General features: G+C 35.1%; 1 long non-coding RNA gene across 1 annotated transcript in view; it reads left to right on the top strand.

Moving 5' to 3' along the window:
* Nucleotides 1–2,037: 2,037 nt before the first annotated feature.
* The window catches only part of LOC124413092, a 29,007-nt gene continuing 20,343 nt past the window's right edge, over nucleotides 2,038–10,701 (top strand). The window contains exon 1 of the long non-coding RNA XR_006929845.1: nucleotides 2,038–2,221. This is a non-coding gene — a long non-coding RNA (uncharacterized LOC124413092). The remainder of the gene's footprint in view (nucleotides 2,222–10,701) is intronic.

The raw sequence follows: 10,701 nt of genomic DNA, 5'->3' as shown, positions 1-10,701 counted from the left end.
GTAGGTAGTCTTAATGTCAGAGAGCCATTTTCGAAATCAGTGAAAACTGACGGAAATCAATAGTAATCGCTCATTATTTACTATTATATTTTTTGCTTGTTCTTTGAACTGGAAAACACAGAAAATCACAAACAATAGATCATCGTAAAAAGTCTGTACTCCAGATTTCGGTTTACTTGGATTCCAATGATTCCCCCGATTTCTTGCTAATAAAATTGGTGATGATTCCTTTACGGTTTCCTATAAAATTTGTTCAAGCTTGCTGTAATGAATAGCCCCTTACAATATATGATGAAATCTTGATTGAACAGTTTTTCGGTATTAGATTCACCAATTTTCAGTAATAGAGAGAAGGGCGGCCACTACTCGTACACCTTTTAGTTGGGAATATTAGCGTATAATCTAACCATGTTATTTAATAGACCCAGCCTTCTGATTTTGGTGATCTTATTACGCAAGAATAATGCAAAGAAAATAATACTTTCTTTCAATTTCATCAGCCTGGAAACAACTACACAACGGAGCAATCCCCCCTGCGTAATTTCTGGATAAAACAGCAGCGCTCAAAGGCCATCTGGGACAGAGGCTAGATGTTATTCCCAATGAGCACCTGCGTGAAGAGGATATGCTCGAGGATGCTCCAGCAATCGTCCCCCCTGGTGAGTCAAACTGAAATAATATACTGTATAATTAAACTAGTGTAAGATATCTAGATTTGATCTAGAAATTATAGACGACGATTCAGGTAAACCCATTAATGCGCAGAACGACGATTTTGTTCACGCATTTTCAAGGATACCACACCTAAATTAAAGCGTGTTTTTTTGTTTCGTAATCATGTACCGGGGATTTTGAAGGGTGCTCTTTAAGAGTTTGATATTGGATTTTCAAAAGAAATTCAACAACAATGTTGAGTTTTGAATTAAAAACACAAATGTGATTTTTCGGTGTGATTTTTTTTTCCAAATACGATTTTTTATTTTTCGCCATACTTGCATTATTGAAATACCCCAGAAATCGTAATCTTGTTGTTTAAACCTTCTTAAACCACAATTGTACATAAGTTGTGTATTCTCAGTTCAAAAATTGTTTCTTATATATTTTTTTACCAGAAAAAGAGTCTTGCGCGTTTAAACGCAAGATTTTGAACAAAAAATCCAGTTTTTATTTTTTTTCATAATGTTCCATCTCTTTAAAAAAAAAAAAAATCCAAAAATTCCTGAGTTTAGAGGAGTATAAAAGACATCTTTTGACAAAGTTAAGTGGTGGACACTTTTCAAAAACGCGGTCAAAGAAATGATTTCAGTTTTATTCGTGTTCTCAAAAATCGGCTTTTCACCTGAGATTCATATTAAAAAAAGTTATTTTATGCCTTTTATTTTTACAAATTGGGAAAACATCTCCATTCGTTAATTTTTTATTTTACTTTAAAAAAAAATTAACAGCGAAGAAACAGGTATTTTCGAAAAACTCTAAAACCGTTCAAGATAAACAGCTGGAAATTTGACTGAATTTTTTTCATTTGATGTTAAAACGATCCCCAAAGTGCAAATAAAAAAAACCGCGCGGGCAGATTTCCTATACAAGCCCGGCTATACCCTTCACGTTAAAATACGACTGCCAAAACCATAGTAAACCGAAACGTATCCCAATAAACACATGATGGTATTATTACACTTTTAGCGTAACGAGTAAAACGAGGGTAAGAAGCTTAGTTAGGTGAGCAATTAAAAGGCGCTAAATGAGAAATATGCTTTGAGAAAAATGTATTTGGGGTAAAGAACGTGTTATCAGCTCAAAGTCTGAAACAGATCTGTTTTTACAATAATAGCGGTTGACGCAGCAACCTTATTCATTTGATGACATAAGAAGACTTAGTTTTCTTGCGTCACATGCCGACTACTAGATCATTAGAAAAGGGGGTAAAACGGGTGATTTTATCCTTTGTACCACTACTCCCCCCTGAGGAAAAGAGTCGTCCCGACTCGAACAAATTAAAACAATAACGATCTTGATCTAGCATACGACGCTCGAAGGTGAGTCGGAGCTGTGGCTCTAAAAATTCAAAGACTCCCTTTCTGCTATCTGGCATTTGCCCACAGTCTCAAGGTAAACCACAGAAAACCTTGAGCAGATAGTCGAGCATTGAACTGAATTTTCAAAATTTTATGTGCCATGTTTTCACAAAGGTCAGTGTAAAAAGTGTGTAGTGTATAGCTTCGTGTAAAATCCGAAGAAGCGGCCAGTTTCCAAATTCCGGAAATCAGGAAAATCCAAACTTGGTCAAAATGATCCGGGAAAAGGACCACGGGAACAGGAGAGGTTCCAATAGGAGTCCAAATCGACAGCGGCCTAAGGAAGTTTTTGGAGCCTCTTCTCAACCTTCGGGAACGAGGGAGGGGAAAGGAGGCGAGCCGGTCCCGAATTCTTTCGGAAACTGCACACCGTAGATTGGGAGGACAAACGTGAGTGAAGGCAGACCAATCCGAATTCGCTAAGCGAATTTGAGAAAAGCACGGATCGTATATTTTATTATTTTTAAAGGAGAAAATAAACGATCTTATCTGGATTATCGTTGAGTGTTTCTTTAAAATCGGGGCCTTCAGTCATCCTCAAATTCCAGGAGAAGGTAAAGGAAAATCAGGTTATGTCATAAAACAACCTGAAAAAGTGCTGACAAAAACTGACACATGGGTTAGAAAAATGTGAAAATCAAATAATCGCTTATCGACCATGAAAAAATAACAATCGCGGCTCTGTTCCAACCACAAAGAAATCAGAGCCGGTCCGACACAAAACTCGATTCCAAAAGAAGAATTTTCTAGAAGGAAACAAAATCACACATGAAAAACAAAACGATTTTGAAATTGAATAGCAACCTAAACATAACAAATCATTACGATCAAATCAGTTCAAGTGACCAGATCAAGTAAAATCCGAAGAAAATGTCTTTTGTGGCAACTCCATCCAGCACTAGGGTGTCCGTTATTTACCAAGTTGGTTTTTTTTTTGCAGCCCCCCTTAAATTTTTAGTTTATGATCTAAAACAAAAGATCGGACCAAAATAAGCCCTTAATATCGATGTTAAACCTTGCCCTTAAGACGATACATTTCCCGTTTAAATAACATGGGATTTTGCCACTTTTTACATTTAATTTTTTTTCTCCCGAATAAGTGAGTCTATCGCCATGCTAAGTACATATTTTCGTAGAAAATTGAACGCTCTACAAAAATGTCTTTGATGATTTTTCGATAAATTCACTCCTTCAAAAGTTATTCAAGGTTAAAGTTGAACTTATAGAAATATCTGATTCTGATTGTACTATAATAAAAAATTATTCACCAAAAATTTCGTAAAATGAAAGTATGTGGTGTAAAGATAACGAAATATGTCGTTATTCTTATAACGAGTTACAGAATTGTAGCACTGCCACTGGCTAGATATTCCTATACGATGGCTGAAATGCGTTTTTTCGCCACATTTTAGTTCCGTCGATTACCACTGTATAGCGCTGACTGTTTTCTGCTCGCCGCGCAGGCGGACAAGAGAATATCAGCTGATTAGTTGGCGCTTCAGACTCTCTAGGTAGTAATGCAATATTTTTGAAGAACGTTGTTGATGTTTTTTTGTACGTTTACAATAGTCATTGATTTATCAACGATCAATGATATATAAATTTATAATCAGTGATATTTTTGACATAAACTTTTAAATAAAACTTACACTGAATAACATAAACATAATTATAATTGCATCAACAGTTCTAACCTAAAATTTTTATTTAAATCATTTTTATAATGAATGATAATCGATCTATGGATCTAAGACAAAATATTTTTTTAATCGGAAAAACAACAGATAAACTAACTGGTAAAAAGTTACCAACAAATAAAGAAGTTCTGCAGCTACTATTTCATCACTCAAGAAATCTCAGTCAATCGATAGATAACAGCTGTTCAATTGTTATACGTGAAACAGGAAAAATTTGGAGCAAAGCGGCAATTCCGACTCAAGATAATTCACGGTGTATAAGAAAATTAAAAAATCTTTATAGACAATACAGAGATGTGCAGAAACATGTTAAACAAAAAAAAAAAAAAAGGAGCAAGATTTATCCAATAACCTCGAAAAATTATTTGACATTGCTCGCGGTAATATTTTTGAAATTATCGACAATGAGACAAAAAAGTTTTTAATTGATCAAAGAACTCAACGGATTTTACATCTGAATGTTGCTGAAACAAATAATACATTGTCGCAGAACGCTGGTAATTTGAAAAAATAAATTAATAAATAAAAATGAAAAACTTATATCTATCAAAACTGAATTTAATTGTTCAATTGTAGGACAACTTGATTTGTCTTCCGAAAATAATTCTGGGATTCAGCAGCCAAACGACGAACTTCATGGAAATGCATCCTCAGCTCATTTATTTACAGCAACAGATCATATTAAGAGTGCAAGTGATAAAACTTCTGGTAAGATGTGAAAATTTATTTTTTTCTGTTAATATTAGTTGTTATATCTTGAAAAAGGTAAAATTTTAAAATAACTATTTGGTGTTGTCATTTTATACGATGTTTAGAATATGTGTAATATAGGTAACTTTAACTATTTCCATTGTTTAATAGATATCGATCCGCCATGCTGTTCACGAACTGTAAGTGGAATAAAATCTAGTGGAGAAACTTTGAGTAACTCTCAATCAACATCGGTGTCAGAATTCGAAGGAACTGGACGATATTATGAACCAAAAAATGTTAAGAGGAACTATTAACATTTTCACAGACGATGTTGTTGCAGCGTTTGACAGCTGTAAAATTTCCTACAGAGGATCAGTTCGTCTTGTCTCAGCTTTGGCACCAGCTATGGGAGTTGATCCACGTGATCTTATTTTAAATAAAACTTCTTTTCATGAGATACGATCTAAATTACGAAAAAAAATGGCTGAAAACATTAAAGTACTTTTTGGTGAAACTAAAGTTGATGCTGCAGTTATACACTGGGACTCAAAATTGATCCCAGATAGTATGACTTGCGAGCGTGTCGAAAGACTTCCTATTTTAATTAGTTGTAATGGACAAGAAAAACTTCTTGGTGTACCCGCATTACCCGATGGATGTGGCTCTACTCAAGCAGAAGAAATTTACAACATTATTTGCGAATGGGGATTAACCGAGTCTGTCAAAGCACTTTGTTGTGACACCACTAATTCTAACCTCGGTGGGAGAAAAGGAGCTGCAGTGATTCTAGAACGTAAACTGGAGAGAGAGTTATTGTACCTTCCTTGTAGACACCACGTGTATGAATTGGTATTATCTTGCGTATACTCTACGAAAATGCCAGGCACAACCGGACCAAATGTACCATTATTTAAAAATTTCCAAAGTCAGTGGAGTTCTATGGATAAAAGGAAATATAAATCTGGAATACAGAAAAATCAGTTGAAAAAAACTTTACGAGATAAAATACCGGAAGTTACTTCAAAAATTGATGAGTTTTTTTTCTTCCACGTGATGATTATCGAGAACTCTTGGAATTGAGTAAAATATTTTTAGGCACAATGGACCCTGAAAATATCAAATTTTACAAACCTGGGGCATTCCATCACGCTCGATGGATGTCCAAAGCAATTTATTGTTTGAAAATCTATATTTTCCGAGACAGTTTTAAGTTAACTCAAGAAGACGAAAAAAATCTTCTGGAAATTTCATTATTTATCGTTTTCGTTTATGTTCCATTTTGGTATTCTGCACCTTCAGCGGCAACTGCTCCGAATCCAGATCTTGAATTCACTAAAGCTGTTTACAAATATAGAACAATCGATAGAGTATTATCTGATGCAGCTTTGGAAAAATTTAAAAACCATTTATGGTATTTGAGTCCGGAAGCAGCGGCGTTATCGTTTTTTGACGAAAATTTATCTTTTGACGTAAAGCAAAAAATGGTTGAGGCTTTAAAAAAAAGCAATAATGATCAGTTCGATATTCCTAAACGCTTTATTTTTAATTCGGATGATTTTAAATGGTTTTTAAATAAAAACATTGATTATTTTATCAGTTCTAATTCTTTGAAATTTTTCGAAAGATTTAATATTGACACAAACTTTCTTCAGTTAAATAGCAGTGAATGGTCAAAGAATCCAGAATATTTAAGAGGCTTAGAAATCGTCAAACATCTAAAAGTGGTCAATGATACTGCAGAAAGGGCTGTAAAATTAACCGAAGAATACATTAATATTCTAAGTAGAAACGAAGATGAAAAACAATATGTAATTCAGATTGTAAGCGAGTATAAAAAAAAATTTCCAAATGTAACCAAAGGAAGTTTAATAAAATAAATGACGTACATTAATATGTTAAGAACTTTGATTGATTTCATTCATTTTTCAGGATAAATTGGAGGATGTGTTCAAAACTTCGATTGACTGTACTAAAATGTACTTATTAGCCACATTATTTTCCATTCTTGGAAATTTTTACTTAATAATTTTTCATTATAGTACAGTCAGAATCAGATATTTCCGTAAAAACAATTAATTTTCATCTAAATAATAATAATTTTGCTGATAAAGTAAGAATTTTCAAAAATTTACTATAAGTTCAATTTTAACCTTGAATAACTTTTGAAGGAGTGAATTTATCGAAAAATCATCAAAGACATTTTCGTAGAGCGTTCAATTTACTACGAAAATATGTACTTAGCATGGCGATAGACTCACTTATTCGGGAGAAAAAAAATTAAATGTAAAAAGTGGCAAAATCCCATGTTATTTAAACGGGAAATGTATCGTCTTAAGGGCAAGGTTTAACATCGATATTAAGGGCTTATTTTGGTCCGATCTTTTGTTTTAGATCATAAACTAAAAATTTAAGGGGGGCTGCAAAAAAAAAAAAACCAACTTGGTAAATAACGGACACCCTAATATACATATACACAACACACCGACTTCGCGGAAGTAGCGCTGACGTGGATCGGCACGCGCGGTGACGCGCGACGAAACGTTTCATTTTTTTTCTCCGGCTCTGGTAACTTCTCCATCAATTTTTTTTTTTAGGATTAAAGAGGAAGGATACAGGTATCCGAAAAAAATTATCTCCATGAATTGTTGTTAGTCCCGCGGAAATGACAGCGAAATCAAAAAAAGAAACGGTAAAAAAATATTGGAAGAAATTTTTTTTTCCAAATAAATTTTTTTTATCGAAGCGCATTCTTTTACGAACAGAATGATTGCAGGATCAGTCCGCTCCGATGTATACTTTCGGAGATATGAATTTTCAAACATTGCAGTGCAACAGTGATATACAAAACTTTACATAGCTCGAACTCGGCCATTTTTGAAAAAATTTCAAAATTCTTGAAATTGTATTTTTTTCACATAATACTACGGATATTTCAAATGGCGCAAAGATCCGTGACTTGACGGTTTTTTTTGAGTGAAGTGACGTGGATCCGCTCATATGGTCGGTGGTAGATTAGCGTACGAAACTCTCTGTAATAATTTGCCATTACCATCGCCTTCTAGATATTTAGATATTTATCTGAAAATTGCCAAAATATTATTGAAGGACAACTGCGTTTATTAAAAATTAAAGAGCATCTAACGTCAAAGAATTATCCACCCCAGATATGGATAAGTGAAACGCCAGTAGGATAACGGGTAGAATACAATACGATCCTAAAACTAACCAGCTTGTTGGTTTTGTTTTACTGACTAATTCAATCACATCAATGCCAATATCATTTTCATATGTCGCCACGTCAGCTCAAGTTATTGAGCAATGTTCTCCGGATGAAAAAATTGCATCACTCGTCTATGTAATATGGCACAACCCCTGCTTAAAAATGCACTACCATTCTGCTTGACCATATTCGGCACAGACAACAAATTTACAACGGCTGATGTGGAGACTCGGTGGAAGTACATGATTGCGGAATACGAGAAATACGATATGAAAATTGTAGGTTTTTTGTTAGATGGCGACCCGAGATTACTTGGAGCCATGCGAATACAAAGCCAACTAGGTATTACAAATAAAGAAAGTGGTAGGCCTGCGAATGTTAGTTGTATTAACAACTGGCCTTGGTTCAACAGTTCGATTGACGATCAGTTCTAATATATACAAGATACAATACATATTGGTACTAAAATGCGCATTAAATTTACCAAAGTATCGTCGATATTGCCGCTAGGAAACAAAGTCATTTCGATTTCGCACTTGACAATTCTAATAGATACTGTCTCGAAAGATAAACACTGCTTGACACAGCATGACTTATGTCAGAAGGATAAAATGAATTTCAAGTCGGTTCAGAAAATTTGCGATGACCGTGTGTTAAACAACTTGCCAATTGTACCAAATTCTCAAAGAACTATGATGTTTTTGAAACTTGTCAATCTTATTCTGAATTCTTTTTTGGACGTTTTTTTAAGCACACTTCAGAGATTAGAAAAGATTTGGTACAGCATTTTTGTCTTGCGAATCTGGCGAAATTGGATTCTGCATAATGAAAATTACAATCTCAGACACAATTTCCTGACTACGAACTGCTATACTTGCATTGAAATAAATGGCCATACACTGATAAATTTGATAATACAATTACGAAATCGAAATCGGAATGATTTATTTTTGCCATCGTTAATGAGCAGTCAGCCATGCGAGAGTTTTTTCAGACAAGTGCGATCTAACAATATGTCTTCAACCTACTCTACGATCGTAAATTTCAGTATGTTAGATATCATTCATCGTCTTCGTAGGGTTCAAATACAGACTAACATACCGAATGACGAATCAGACAAAATCAACTTTCCTAGACTTGAAAAAAAACTCAAAACGTGTCAAGCTAGCGAAGTTAATAATTTGCTGTCCAATATAGAAATTTACGCGACGATTGAGGCTGCAAAGAAAAATGCTATGGAGGATTTACGAGATTTCGGTATTGAATGTATCGAGGAAATTACGTGCCAGCTAGACATGGCAAGACCTAGTAGCGAGATTTCAGATGATGAATCGCTAAGTGATGAGGAGTCCGAGGAGGAATCCATACAGTGTTCAGACCCATTACTGGACAATGCGGAGAGCGAAAACTTATCAGCGGATATGAATACCTTGCAGACTGTAACTGGCAATTTAGAATTACGAGATCACGCGAATAACAAAATCAAATTGAGCAATGGAAGTCCATTTGCTATCGTGAGAGACTCTGACCGGAAAAAATACGTTGTTAGAAAGAGAAAGATCTTTATGTTGGCTTTTGAGTAAAAACTACACCCGACTAAGCAGTGATCGATTACAACGAGTGAAGGAAATCGAATTAGGCCGACATTCCCGTAATAGAATTGCTAGAAGTGCAAATAGTGACAGAATGGAAAAGAAGATTTTGAAAGAAAGCGAAGTTAGCCTTGGCGACTGGGTAATATTCGAGATTGACGAAGAGACTGAAAATCATTTCATGATAGGATTAGTATTAAATTTCGTTTACAATTCTGGGAAAACCATACGCCAAAAAGAGTATTCGAAACGTTATGCTGCTAGTAATGATCCGAGAGTTGGAGTATTATGTACTTGGTATATACTGACCAAAGACGACAGGTTGCAAGCAATTTCTTGCCATTCTCACTGATACCAAAATATGTGTCAATACAAATTTACCCTTCCGGCTCCTACTACTTCAGACTACAGAATTGGTTACTCAGGAGAAGTACTTTCCATGATACGGACAATTTTGAACAACGACTCTGACGAGCGTATGAATGGAAAAGATGGTGAAAGCAGTAATATATCAAGTAGGAATATTGAACTGTATACTACTACTGGAACGCGCATCTGGCGATTCCACGCGGGACTGATTAAATGCCACCTGCATATTTTAAGTTGGAATTTAGTTGGGACAATCGTAATTCGTATATTTTGATCTCTATTCAGCATATTTACGCGTTGCGTTTACTTTCTCTAATAAATGCATCGTCGAGCGAATTAATGGAAATCAGAACGGGAGGCGAAGTTACTTTTCAATGATTCTTGTAAGGCATTAAGTCGTACGTGCCCCCTTGAATAGTACGTTGTGGATATTAGAGAACGAGGATTCGCTACCGGTATATTTCGGAATCCTTTAATAAAAAAAAATTATACTTAGATTTCAAGTCCGATGGTTAGTGTTGTCGTATTTTTTATCTCGTACTTGAAATAATTGTTGATTCCAGTTATCCAACCGGATTCGCTCGTCGAGTGGAAACTTCGTCGTTGTTGAATTCGCAACGAAAAAACGGAAACTGCATTACGTAGGCTGTAGTATAGGGATATACATATACAACGTATATATGTGTACAGCGAAGAATATATGTAATAGAGATATGTATCATATGTAACTGGCCCAGGCTCTCGGACGAGGAGTGAGTGCTCTGAGAGACACCGGAAATTAAACTCGACACAAACTACGACGGTGTTCTCTCTCTTCCCCTCTCAGCCCCGATCCTACGTAGGCTTCATCTTAGGAACGGAGGAAGAAGATTCAGAAGAATTTACCGTAAAATTTATGAGAAAAATTGCAAGATCAAGTGATACTTTCGTTTTTTCTGATCAAAACGATATATCACCAGTTAATCTTTGTGATATAAAAGATATTTTATCACCACCGATTGTGGGTAATAGATTTCAACACACTTTTTCCGGTGATTTAGAGGTGTATAGTTTCA

This window comes from Diprion similis, chromosome 2, assembly GCF_021155765.1.
Source record: "Diprion similis isolate iyDipSimi1 chromosome 2, iyDipSimi1.1, whole genome shotgun sequence".
Taxonomy (NCBI): Eukaryota; Metazoa; Arthropoda; class Insecta; order Hymenoptera; family Diprionidae; genus Diprion; species Diprion similis.
The sequence above is the reverse complement of the archived record's forward strand: the minus strand, read 5'-3'. Positions and strand labels throughout refer to the sequence as shown.